General features: G+C 36.8%; 1 protein-coding gene across 1 annotated transcript in view; it reads left to right on the plus strand.

Moving 5' to 3' along the window:
- Positions 1 to 14,688, plus strand: part of TAFA1 (TAFA chemokine like family member 1) — a 766,369-nt gene that overhangs the window by 55,014 nt on the left and 696,667 nt on the right. Inside the window, exon 3 of the mRNA XM_082412441.1 lies at positions 14,265 to 14,415. The gene's annotated coding sequence lies outside the window, so the exon portion shown is untranslated. The remainder of the gene's footprint in view (positions 1 to 14,264; positions 14,416 to 14,688) is intronic.

Here is a 14,688-nt window from a genome sequence, read left to right on the forward strand (position 1 = left end):
ATAGGCTTAGAACTTGATTTTGTTCTTTTGATTATCAAATTCCTCAGTTGGAAACCAGGATGACTGAAGGCTGGCGGGGCAGGTTTTCTGTAGTTGAAGGAATTATACACATGCAGACGTTAAATATCTATGTAACACACTGTCTAGAGGCATATTTGTAAATCAACAGTGATTCACATAAAAATAAAGATTTAGACTTTTAAAATGATTTATTCTGTTACATGTTGACATCAGACTTTTCACTGGATCTTAATATTTCACATTGTAATGCTTGATCAGATTGAATATTGAACATAAAAAAGTACGAACATTTATGAAAAATGACATAATTTATTTTGTGAAACCAATCCCAAGTACATGAAGACATGGGGCTTGAATTAATTCATCAAGAATATCAATAAGCTGATAAGTCAGGGGCATTTTCATTTCAATCATAGTCTTTAAGCTATATTCACAGAAAAATTACTTATTAAAGCAGCCATATGTGTGATTAATGGGTTGGTAGTGGTACCAATTACTCATTAGAATGCAAGGACTAAAATACCCTAGGACTTGAAAAATATAGTGATTTTCATTAAAAGTGTTGGCTAGGTCCCAAATTCTCAATGGGTTTGTATTCTGAGCTTTAAGGGCATGGTTTTGATCTCAAATGAAAGGGAAATTATCTTAGGAAGGTCTAAAGTTACTCTAACAAAATGAAACCTTTCTTTGGTATATGGTTATTTAATCAAAAGTCCCCACTTTGAGATAAAAAACCAGGTTTCCATCTATCTACATATATTTTAAAAGTTAAAAATTTGGAATGTATAATTTTTTTTTGTGGGTGAAGGTTGGTAATGGGATGTGCCTGGACAGCCAGAGTTTTAATCTAAAGTCTAGTTAATAGTAAAGTGGTTCCCAAATGGCCAGCACATTAGAATGCACGTGTGATCTTTTAAAACATACTGAAGCTGGCTTCTACTCCAGACATTCTAATTTCACTATGGGGAGTGTTACCTGGCATGAAGATTTTTTAAAAGTTCACCATCAATTCTAATGTACAGCAAAGGTTGAGAACCACTGGAGTAATGGTTAAAGGCTTGAGCTTTAAATTCAGACAGATCTGAGTTCAAATTCCAGCTTTACCACTAGGCTATATGACTTTGGTCTAGTTTTTCGACATCTCTGAACTTGGGTGTTCTTTCCTTTTCTTCCCTTTTCTTTTCTCCCTTCTTCCCTTCCTTCCTTCCTTCCTTTTTCTTTAAATTGGAGATAATATAATATCTGATGCATGTGATTACTATTAACATTAAATATATGCTTAACACAGTGCCCAGCACATAGTAAGTGCTTAGAAGACACTAGCTAGTATACTACTGCTAGAGTTTCAGTGTTAGGAGGAGGCTTGATGGTGGTTAAAGAGAGGTGTACTTAAGACAGTACGGTGTGGAGAGAAATGTGGCTTCCCTTCTACTCTGGCTTCTCCCTGTGGCTGCTTCCAGGAATCAGGCAGGGGGAGTACTTGAGAAAACTGCTGTCTGTTATTCCCCAGGGGTTCCGCCTTACAGGGTCTCATCAATCAACCCATTTGACTTATTATCATTATGTGTAATTATGAGGTTTGTGTCAAAGGAACAGGTTTGTCATGGTTGTTCTAATTATGGGGAAATCAGATAATATATATTACACTTGTATTTTTATGTCAGGTCATTTAGAAAATAGGCTTTGTTTCTAATAATTTAACAAAAGAAGAGAGAGGTGGTCTAAGACTTAATTAAACCATTTTAAGTGAATGTTGGACTGACAACTTATGGATCCAGATATTTCAAATCTGTGCTGAAAACAGCTGAGAATATACTCAGGACTGTCAGGATTTAATTTGTAGAAAGATGTGTATATTTTAGATCCACATTGTCCTTTATTTCATTTTTAACTAGAGCTAAGCATACATTTTGTAGACACTCCTATTGTTGTTAGCAGATGGTTGCATTCATACTAATGAACAGTGTCTTTTTTAAATTAATCTTTTCATTTTGAGATAATTATGATTATCTCAAAAAGTAGATTCACATGCAGTTGTAAGAAATTTAATGTACTCTTTCCCCAGTTTCCCCCAATGGTAAAATATTGCAAAGCTATAGTACCATATCACACCAGGATTATTTTTTAATTTAATTTTTATTTTATATTGGGGTATAGTTGATTTACAATGTTGTGTTAGTTTCAGGTGTACAGCAAAGTGATTCAGTTATACATATATATATATTCATTCTTTTTCAGATTCTTTTCCCATATAGGTTATTACAGAATACTCAGTAGCGTTCCCTGTGCTATACAGTAGGTCCTTGGTGATTATCTATTTTATATATAGTAGTGTGTATATGTTAATCCCAAACTCTTAATTTATCCTTCCCCCCACCTTTCCCCTTTGGTAACCATAAGTTTGTTTTCAAAGTCTGTGAGTCTGTTTCTGTTTTGTAAATAAGTTCATTTGGATCATCTTTTTAGATTCCACATATAAGTGATATCATATGATATTTGTCTTTCTCTGTCTGACTTAACTTCACTTAGTATAATTTCTAGGTCCATCCAGGTTGCTGCAAATGGCATTATTTCATTCTTTTTTATGGCTGAGTAATATTCCATTGTCTATATGTACCCCATCTTCTTTATCGATTACTCTGTTGATGGGCATTTAGGTTGCTTCCATGTCTTGGCTTTGTAAATAGAGCTGCAATGAACATTGGGGTGCATGTATCTTTTCAAATTATAGTTTTCTCTGGATAGTTGCCCAGGAGTGGGATTGATGGATCATATGGTAGCTCTATTTTTAGTTTTTTAAGGAACCCCCATACTGCTCTTCATAGTGACAACCAGGATATTTTTATTGATACAGTCAAAACCAAAACATTTCCATGACCACAGTTTCTTCATGTTGCCCTTTTCTAGCCACACCAACCCTACTCCTCCTTAATGCCTGGCAAACACTAATTGTTCCTTTTGGGATTGACTTCTTTCCCTTATCATAGTTTGGTATCCAGGTAATACAGTAAGTCCTCTACATACAAATGAGTTCCGTTCCAAGAGTGCGTTCGTAGGTCCAATTTGATTGTAAGTCAAACAAAGTTAGCCTAGGTACCCAACTAATATAATCAGCTATATAGTACTGTACTGTCTTAGGTTTATAATACTTTTCACACAAATAATACATAAAAAACAAACACAAAAAATAAAAAAAATAATTTTAGTCTTACAGTACAGTAATCTTACAGACACGTGAACTAACTTATGTGATTGGACATGCGAAGGCACGTTCGCATCTTCGAAAGTTCGCAACTTGAAGGTTCGTATGTAGGGGGACTTATTGTACTAGCTTCATAAAATGAGTTGGGGAATGTTCCTTCTCTTCTGTTTTCTGGAAGAGACTGTATAGAATCAGTGTGAATTCTTCTTTAAACATTTGATAGACTTCTCCAGTGAAATGATCTGAACCTAGAGATTTCTTTTTTGGAAGTTTTAAAATCACAATTCAATTTCCTTGATAGCTATAAGGCTATTCAGATGATCTATTTCATATTGGGTGAGTCGTGGTAGCTTGTGCTTTTTTGAGGAAATGGTCCATTTCATATATATAGTCAAATTTGTGTGTGGAGAGTTGTTCATAGCATTCCTCTATGTTTTGATGTCTGCAAGTTCTGTAGTGATATCCCATTTCATTCCTGATATTGGTAATTTGTACCATCTCTCTTTTTTCTTTGTCAGTTTTATCAAATATGTGATTTGCAGATATCTTCTTCCATTTACACTTTCATGATAGTGCCCTTTGAAGCCAACAATTTTTAGTTTTGGTGAATTTCAACTTATTTTTTTTTCTCTGATTGCTTGTGCTTTAGGTGGTATATCTAGGAAACCATTGCATAATCTACAGTCGTGAAGATTACATCTATAGTTTCTTCTAAGACTTTTATAGTTTTAGCTCTTATATATACATCTTGATCCATTTGAGTAATTCTTTGAGCGACAGGGTCCAATTTCATTTTTTGCATGTAAATATCTTTGTTTTGATTAATGTTTCCATGATGCATCTTTTTCCATACTTTTACTTTCAATCTGCCTCTATTGTTATACTTAAGGTAAGTTTCTTATAGATAACATAATTTCTATCCCTTAATTTGTGCATTTAGACCATTTACATTTAATGAAATTATTGATACATTGGGACCTAAGCCTGTCATGTTATTTTTTCTTTTCTGTTTGTTCTCTTTGTTTTTTTGGTTTTGTTTTGTTTCTTGGTTTTCTTTTTGTCTGCCTTCCTGTAGGTTATTGGAACATTTTCTAGAATTCACTTTTGACTTATCTCTATTGTTTTTGAGTGTATTTCTTTGTATAGTTTTTTAGTGGTTGCTCTAAAAACAAAAAATGGTTTCGTAGACACAACTTATCACAGTCTACTGATGTTATCATTTTGCCAGTTTGAGTGAAGTATGAAAAATTTGCCTTCATTTATGTCCCTTTACCTTTCCTCATGTATAATATAATAGTCTTAAATACTTTCTGTTCATACATTTAAAACCACATCAGTGTTACAATTTTTGCTTTAACCGTCAAATATAAATTAAAAAACTGAAGAGAAGGAAAATCTATTGTATTTATCCATACTTTTGCTTACCATGTTCTTTCTTCCTTTCTGATATTCCTAAGTTCCTGTTTTTATCACTTCCTTTCTGTTTAGAGAACTTCCTTTAACTATTCTTTTAGAGTAAGACTGCTGGAGACAAATTCTCTTAGTTTTCTTCCATGTGAGAAATGTCTTAATTTCTCCTTTACTTATGGAGGATTTTTTTCTCTGTGTATGAGGTTCTGACCTGGCATTTCTTTTTTATTCAGCACTTGAAAAATATAGTGGGAATTCCTTCTGGCTTCCATTGCTGTTGATGAGAAATTCATTATCATCCAAATAATTTTCCCTTTAGGTGTCATTTCTGTCTTGTTGCTTTCAAGATTCTGTTTTGTCTTTTCAGAAGTTTGACTATGATGTTTCTTGGTGCTATGGACTGAAGTGTCTCCCCCAAATTCCTATGTTGAAGCCCTAACCCACAACGTGACTGTAATTGGTGACAGGGCCTTTAAGGAGGTAATTAAGGTCAAATGAGTTTATAGGGTGGGGCCCTAATCTGATAGAACTGGTATCCTTATAAGAAGAGAAAGAGACATGAGATCTCTCTCTCTCTGTCTCTCTGTCTCTGTGTCTCTCTCTCTCTCTTTCTCTTTCTCTCCCCATGCATGCACAGAGGAAAGACCGCGTGAGGACACAGTAAGAAGATAGCTGTCTGCAAGCCAGGAACTGAGGCTTCACCGGGAAACCACCCTGCCAGCACTTTGATCTTAGATTTCTAGCATCCAAAACTGTGAGAAAATTAATTTTTGTTATTCAAGCCACTCAGTGTGTGGTATTCTGTTTTAGTAGCCTCAGTAGACTAATACACTTGCTGTGAATTAAAAAAAATTTTTTTTATCCTGCTTGGGATTTGCTCGAGTTCTTGAATCTGTAGGTTTATGTCTTTTGCCACATTAGGAAGTTTTCAGCCATTATTTCTTCAAATACTTTTTCGATACTCTGTCTTTCTCCTATCCTTCTGGGATTCCAATGATATGATTTAATAGTAAATATTTCTGTAGTCCCACAGGTTCCTGAGGCTCTGTTTGTTTATTTTTTAAAATTAGTTTCTTTCCATTAAGACTGAGTAATTTAGATTGCTTTATCTTTCAGTTCAGTTACCTTTCATGTATCCTGTCCATTCTGATTTTCATCCCATCGATTGAGGTTTTCTATTTTGGTTATTGTATTTTTCAGGTTTAAATTTTCCATTTTGCTCTTCTTTATATCTTCTCTTTCTTTAGAGAGACTTTCTATTTCTGTGCTGAGACTTTATATTTTTTCATTTCATTGTGCTCTTACTTGCTCATTGAAGCATTTTTTATGGTGGCTACTTTAAAACTTCTGTCCTATGATTCTAACATCTATGTTGGCATAGTGTTGGCATCCACTGATTTTTTGAATTCAGTTTGGGATCTTCCTGGTTCTTGGTTTGATGAGTAATTTTTGCTTGAAACCTGGACATTTTGGGTTTTATGTTATGATATTTTGAATCTTACTTAAGTTTTCTGTCTTAGCTGGCTTCCCCAACACCACTGGGCAAAATAGGGGAGTTCCAGCTCCCCACTAATCTTTGACTGTAGGATTAAAAGTTGTTGGCTGTCTTCTCTGTCTTCTGATGCCACCCCAGCAGAGTATTTGGGGTGTTTTGTTCAACCTGACAGGCGTGACATCTAGGCTCTCCCATCAGCCTTTGCTGATGGTGATTTATTTATTTATTTATTTATTTACTTGTTTATTTAGTGACTGGAGTAAAGCAGTTATTTTCTAAAAGTTTTCTGTCTTGTTAGGCTGCCCTTTTGCTGGCCTTTGGCTGGAACAAGCAGAATTTTGTTGGGACTTCTTTCTCTCTGTGCTTGTTAGAATTTCTGGATTGCTAGTTTCTTCTGCCTGGAATACAGGAAGCCAAAAAACAAACTCAAAAACCCCCAAACCATACAAACCCAGGGCACTTACCACTGTGTTGTTCCTGGGGTCCCAAGGCCCCCAGCTCATTTGTCTTCTTCCCTCTGCCTTTCCGAGTCTCCGTATGTTTCTGTCACATGTAATGTCCAGGGTTTTTAGTTGTAGTTAGCAGGAGGAATAGGAAATAGTATGTCTACTCCATCTTCCCTGACATGGAAGTCCCTTGAACTCTGTCATTTAATTGCTAATGCTCTTTAAATTATTACAGTGTGCATCTTGGCTTCTCTAGATTAGACAGAAACAAACACAGATTTTCTCTTCATGTGTTTGTTACCTGAGTCAAGAGAACACTCTAGAACAGGTGTCAAGCAGGCTTTGGTAATAAAGTTAGCATCACATTATCTCAAAAGGAAATGTTGACAAATACATTGTATATACAATTCAGGGCTGACCTTTCACTACTGCATTTAAATTTGTGCATGTTATGTTTTTTGGTTTTTTTGTTTTTTAAATCTTGTTAACATACTACCAACAACCCATTCCATTTGGAATTAAAACCTTTCTGTGGACATTAATGTTGTAGAAAGAGCATAAATCAGCGCTCTAAAATTGGTTTATTTTATAACCAAATGTCAACTAATTATTCCAGTAAGTTAAAAAACCTTGTTCATTTTAATCAGGGTTATATTCATTTTCAGAGGAAAAAAAGTCTTCTGTCATAAAGTATCTCTCCTCCCCTTCCACCTCCCTGTTATGAAAAGTTAAGTGTTCTTTCATCTGGGTTTTACTATAGGAGTATCATAAATGACCAGATATATTAAACATAGACTTCTTGGGTGCATTCATGAAAGTGAACCTTACAGCCTTCAGTCTATGGACCACTCCTTATGAATCTGCAGTGCCTTGTGCCTGGGGCTGATGGTCTGTTCTGTGGGCTCCCACAAGGAATCATTTGACTCACTGCCTCCTCCCAAACACTGTCTTCCCCTTCACTGGGATTGTGTCCAGGACATGCCCAGTTTTCCCATCTTTCACTGCTCTCCCCTCAATTCACTACACCTCAGGATATCTCTTTCTTACTGGTACCCACACTTTTGTTTTGTTTTGTTTTTTTTAACAGCTTTATTGAGATAGAATTTACATACCATAAAATTCACCTCTTTTAAAGCAAACTTTTTTAAAAAATTAAAGTATAGTTGATTTACAGTGTTGTGTTAGTTTCAGGTGTACAGCAAAGTGATTCAGATATATATATAGATAGATATATATAGATATATCTTTTTGTTTATATAGAATAGTGTGTATCTGTTAATCCCAAACTCCTAATTTATCCCTCCCTTTGCTCTTTGGTAACGATAGTTTTGTTTTCTATGTCTGTGAGTCTATTTATGTTTGGTAAATAAATTCATTTGCATTATTTTTTTTTGACTCCACATATAAGTGATATCATATGATGTTTGTCTTTCTCTGTATGACTTACTTTACTTAGTATGATAATCTCTAGGTCTATCCATGTTGCTGCAAATGACATTATTTCATTCTTTTTTATGGCTGTGTAATATTCCATTGTGTGTGTGTGTGTGTTTATATATATATCTCCATTCATCCGTTGATGGACATTTACGTTGCTTCCATGTCATGACTATTGTAAATAGTGCTGCTATGAACATTAGGGTGTATGTATTCTTTTGAATTAGAGTTTTCGTCTTTTCTGGATATATGCTCAATAGTGGGATTACCCATGCCTTTGTTTTAACTCTGGTTCACGATTCTTTTCCCTTACAACTTCATTTACTTTCAGAAATCTCAGAATCATGGTCTCTTCTTATACAAATACGAGAACAAAGACCTGGGGAGATTAAAGTAGTTTTGTTAAGATATGTATATTGACAGTGGAAAGAGAGGAAAAGAACTTCAGTTCTCTAATCAAAGAAAATTCTTTGTTATATTTCTATGATTCTCCTTTTCTCTTTTTGTTGCATTTCTATATCTCCCTGGGGGCAGAGGAGGAAGGAATAAAACATCACTAACAATGGGTGGTCAATGGTAGGAAGAGACCCAAATCAAGAAATATGAACAACCAGTGACCTCTAATTCAAATCCCCTTGGAAATCTCTGGAATCCAACCCACCTGCTATCAGAATCTGGACACAGGTTGTGTGGGTGTTCCTTGGTATTCTCACAGAAGCAGTCTAAAACATATACTATAAGTTGACATTTGTTGTAAAATAAATCAACTCTTTTGGTTGAAAGTGACAGAAAGCCAACTAAAAATGCCTGAAACATAAAGGAAAAATCATTGGCTCATGTATTTAAGGAACAGGCTGGAGGCACAGGTGTTTAAAATTTGTAGTCAAGAATTTAGCTTTCTACGTTCCTTGGCTCTACCTTCCTGTATTGGCTTAATTTCCAAGTAGGCTCAATGGTTGCTTTTTGTTGTTGTTGCTGTTTTATAAGCAGCACCAGGCTTGCATCTTACAAGCTTAGAAACTCTAGGGCAATGAAGGTCTTTTTCCCAAGAGTCCTGGTAAAAGTCATGCACCTTGGTTCTGACTGTAACTGATAAGGTCATGTGCTCATCTCTGGACCAATCGATAAGTTGAAGGCTGAAATGCTCTGATTAGCCAACCCAGAACTAAATTCCCTGCACACTTCTTAACCTCAGAGATGGAGTCAGTAAACTTCATGAAGGATTAAAGTGGAAGTAGGATTAGGATTTTTTCCCCTGAGGGAATATTGAGAGGCTGTCACCGATGAAGGGGGAAGGGATGCCAGGAAGATAGATCAACATGTATCTGTTACCCATGGAGGAGGTGGTAATGCAGTACAGAATGAGGTCAGGGGAGAATTACTCCTATGAATACCAAGGCTATCCTTGCTGCTATTGCTGGGTTAAGTATCTCTTCTGAGTTGGGGAATGGGATTATACAGGTTCAGATTTTTCACAAAATTTGTTTCAGAATTTTTCTAAAAGTCTTCACCTATCTCATCCCTTTTATTTAAAACTGTCTTTTTCAAAACATAGACCTTCAAGGTATATTTAAAAATGGAAACTTATTATTTAATTTTACTTTTTCTGCTTTATTTGACCACGAACAATAAGGCAGTGTGAACCCATTTGTGAATATACCTTATTCTAGCAAAATTATAGGCTAAATAAGCTTGGGGGCTAAGATGGAAAAGTAACCACCATTTATAAATACTTTTTAATGGAAAAATGAATTTCATGTTCCACATAACTGATTTACAAATGGACCATTGGAATACACGCCATTTGCAGGCACATACTGCTAAAAACTCTAGCAGATGCATCAATGAACTTTACATGGAATCATTTTGATAAACTTAGTCTTCCTCCTCTGCTCAATAACTAGGTATCTATTTGGAGCAAAGTCAGGGCAGATATGTTGAGACATACAAGAGTTGGGTCAAGCATGTTTATATGTATAGATGACTTAGAGAGGACCATGCCAAACAGAACTCACTGTCCTTCCTGGTGAGTATAGGGGCAGATTAAGAAAGTGTTCATATGTTCAGTGAATTTGTCAGGAAATCTTATTTGCATAAGATAAAAAGATCTTAATGACTCTTAAGATAGGCAGAATCTTCGAGCTGATGGTTTTGGAGAAGTCCTTTAAAAGGGTATAATTCTCAAGAGAGAACTTCCCAGGGGTATGGACATGCAGTGTTTGTCCTGGTCATCCTTGTCTGCTACCTTTGATTTCCTGACTTGTAAGACTAATGGCAGTTATGTTAAAACACAGTTCAGTCTTCTGAGGATTTCGTCCATTCATCCATCCATCCATCCATTCATTCACTGAGTATACACAGGTCCAGTACTCTGAAACGTGGGGCCAGCCAGGCCATTGGTCCCCAAGCCTCAAGCTTACAGAAACCATGAATTGTGACATCTGCTCAAGCACCAGTGTGCATGGGAGTAACATGAGGCCTCATCACAGATGTTGCATCCACCTGAAATCTGGGAGGTGCAAGAATAACTAAAGAATTATACTGAAAGGATGTTTTCAACCGAATCTAAAAGCTGCTTGATTCCAAGATAATCTCTCAGAAAGCGTTCAAGATGCTGTGCTGGGAAAATAGAGGAACAAATAAGGAAAGATCTCAGGAATTTACATTCTAAGGGAGGAGATTGATGTGTAAAAGTTCAATATAATACAAGGCAGAGAGAAACAGTTGCTGTGCTGGCAGTACAAGTTTTTGGCCAAGCAAGAACTCAGGAGAGCTGCAGCCCCACATTCTTGACCTTGTCTATAAGCTTTTGTCTGACAGCCTTTGGCTCCTACCACCTCTGCCTTCACCTCTGTGGTGAATATCTTATTCTTGGTAGTTCCAGATAAGAAGAATCCCCTGGCCCAGAGATTCACAAACTTTCTTGGTTCATAATACCTCTATGCCAAAAGAAATGCCTAACAGTTTTGTTAAGTAGCTAGGTCCAAAAACTTTAAAATGTATAATGTATTTATGTCCTAACAACTTAGTAGCCATTTGAAAAAATACATATACGTTGAATGAAAAAAAATGTTTCTTTCATTCTTACATAATCAACGTTATTTACTGATGGATGTGTGTGCCTGTAGGGCACTGCACAACTTCTCAAATCTTGCCCTCAGATTGGACACTGACACCCTTATTTCTGGTTCCACAACAATTTTTGCAGGGCACTAGCTTTTTATCACAGCAACTTCTGAAAACCCAGCTTTGTGAAGCTAGGGTGTCCTCAAAGGAGCTGGAGCTAATGTTTTTATTTATTTATTTATTTATTTATTTATTTATTTATTTATTTATTTATTTATTTTTGGCTGCATTGGGTCTTCGTTGATGTGCGCGGGCTTTCTCTAGTTGCGTCAAGCGGGGGCTACTCTTCATTGCAGTGCACGGGCTTCTCATTGCTGTGGCCTCTCTTTGTTGTGGAGCATGGGCTCTAGGCGCGTGGGCTTCAGTAGTTGTGGCGTGTAGGCTCAGTAGTTGTGACACACAGGCTTAGTTGCTCCATGGCCTGTGGGATCTTCCTGGACCAGATCTCGAACCCGTGTCCCCTGCATTGGCAGGCAGATTCCTAACCACTGCACCACGAGGGAAGTCCCTGGAGCTAATTTTGAAGCTGTGAATTACTGTAAGCTAGTAATTCATGCAGTGTGAACAGATCTGGAGTATTGCTATGTTACTCTTACAAATTTAAAATACCCTGTAGCACTCTTATGTTTGTGGTAGTGCCCCGTGCACAGTCTGGGAACCAGGACCTTAGCTGTCTTTTCTCTGTTCACTCTGGTACAAGAGCCTTCCTGCTAGTGTTATCCATGGCCTCAATCCCCATATCCTGTCAGGTTTAGACAGGGAATGCAGGGCTTTGCTGGGTCAAAATGTGGACTCAGAGAGTTGCCAGTAAACTGAATCAACATCAGTTATGTTGCATCGAACTACACCCATGGAGATGAACTATTAAATCTGGAGAGGATAACAGAATACCCCTATTACTTAAGTCTAGAGGCAATGTAGCTTGATACATTTTTATTTTTCATAATTCAGAAGCAATTGTGAGTCTTGAGGTCCTCACCATGATCATTTACTAACGTGGTTCTAGTGAGTTCAATGGGCCCAGTTTATAGATCTATGTCACCAGAATGCCAGTTTTATATTCACTGTACTGAATATTTTATTTCTCTAATTTGAGTATGAAATTGGTCTGGAGCTTCAGATGACTTTGGAATGCCTCTGTTTTCTGGAAGCAATGAGGAGAAAGAGACATAAGTTTGTAAGAATAAGAAATCCTGCTGAAAATGGGAACCTAACAGACTTGCCAAGTTCTCTTTCAGGACAGGACATGTGTAAAGGGATTAATGTTTCTGAAATATAAAATAAATCTATTTTTTATTTAAGTAAATTATGTTGCCCTGTGATTCCCCATCAATGAAATTCACAACATTCATTGGCTTAAGGGAAGGACAGGTATCACGCAGGACAAAGAAATCATTGCTGGGCGCTGAGCCTCAACGAGAATATTCTGGACTCCCTGCAGCAATGGTTCTCCAACTTTAGTGAGCATCAGAATCACCTGGAGGGTTGCTAACAGACAGATTATCGGGTCTTACTCCAGAAACCCATCCAGAGTTTCTGATTCAGGGGGTCTGGGGTGGGACTCAAGAATTTGTATTTCTGTTAAGTTCCCAGGTAATACTAATGCTGCTGGTTTTGAGAACCACTCCCCTAGAGGACAATAGTTCCTGAAAGTCAAGTGTACTGAGAGGGAAAGGGGATTTATAAATTTCAGAGTTTCCATTTCCATATCAAAAGTTCTGGAGTTCTAAAACTGGGACTTTACCATGAATAGATGTTAGTAGTCATCACCAGACAAGATTCGAAGTCCCTTCTGTTGCTGGAAAGAGGTGACAAAGGGGTGGGAAAGGAGACAAAGTGACAATAGAGAGACCCTCTCCCTAACACCACCTTAGAGTCTAATTTAAATGGCAAGAAGCAACAACTCTTAATTAATGTCAGGGAATCAAATATTATTCAAAGCCCATTTTCTTGCCTTGAAAGGTGTCAGTCCTCCCATGGAAACTTTTCTGCTAGGGTGTTTCAGTACTCCCCCCATTGCTATTAGATTTTTTCCTATGCATAAAAAATTATTCTTAAATCAGAATCCAGGGTACAACTTCATGAAAGTTTCATATACTTGAGCACTGAATTTACTGATGACTTGAAATAAGACATCACTCTACTGCCCAATGAATCAGTGTTCTACAAAGCATCAAATATATCCCTTTTTTTTGTGAACAGAAGGTTCATTCAGGACTTTTAATTGTTAAGAATCTTCCCTTTGTTTCACACTGAGGACAAAAGCTATATCCTTTTTGCAATGGGTACAACCCTGCAATGGCATTCTTTTCCTACTTGGATATGACAGATACCCTGTCAGGAACTAAACTCATTTCTGCACAATGTACTTGAGACTTGGAGAAGTAAACCACAAATTATCTCCTCTAAATAGCACTCCCCAGTTCAGAACGTGAGGCAGATAACCTCAATGTGAACTTTGCCTATAGATATTTATCTACAGCCTCCAAGTAATATGGATTTATTCTGGTAATATACAGACCATTTTGCAGATAATGTTGAGAGCAAACATTTTATTACTGATTTCTTGTAAATTACACAAGGCTGTGTTTTAATAGATTTTCCTTCCAAGCCTCAGTCTCACAACATGAGTAGTTATACAGATTTTTATTATGATCTTGAATATTGACTTTTAATTATACACTGGTTAACAAAACAAATAAGGCTGTCATTTCCATCAAGGGAGCGTTAAGGATGGAGGGTATCTTTTGACATCCCACCTACTTTCTCATCCCAGTACTACTTTTTAACATTACCCACGCCAGGCATAAAAATGTAAAAATCTCACATTACTTTAAGAAGACCCTGGAGCAGTTTTTAATTATGTTTATCGCAAAGGATACATGGCTTACAGTAATGATAGTTGAAGGGCATCTTAACAACCATATTCAAGAGTCAGAAGGGCTGTTCAAAGGGGCATAAGAGGCATTATTTCCAGCTCAATAGGAGACAGACTAGAAAACATACTTTAAACTGAAGCCAAAAAAAGGTAGACAATCCAATGAACTTCCTGACCACGAGGATATGAGGGGAAACAAGTCATTAAAAAATCCAAGAACTAAACTCCGCTCTTTCTGCTATATTTCAGTTCTTAAGATGGCCTTGTAGAAACTCAGCAGCTGACAGCAATGGCCCAAGAGTCCTGCAAATCCAAAGTCAGCATCCAGAAATGGTGACCCTTCTAACACCACTCTCATTCGAAGGCTCAATGATCTCATCTTTGAAAATAAGAAGAGGTGGTAAGGAACGTCTGTTGGGCGTGTATATTTTTATATTCTGTTTCTGAGTTTGAGGAGGGTTAAAGGCTTTTGAAATTTCTTCCCGGCCATTCAGGCAGGAAAATAGGTCAAGAGCTCAGTAAGATCAAGGACATCAGTGGTTTATTTCTGTATGGCAGTTAGCATTCTCTTTAACTCTTTGTCCCCAAAATATCCTGAAGTATATCCTGTTCGGAAGCGTTAGAGGTGAAGACAAATTCAGGTTATTTGAGGTCTTAATGAATGTTGGCTGTT

Source organism: Balaenoptera physalus (assembly GCF_965194825.1).
Source record: "Balaenoptera physalus genome assembly, chromosome: 11".
In the NCBI taxonomy this organism is placed as follows: domain Eukaryota; kingdom Metazoa; phylum Chordata; class Mammalia; order Artiodactyla; family Balaenopteridae; genus Balaenoptera; species Balaenoptera physalus.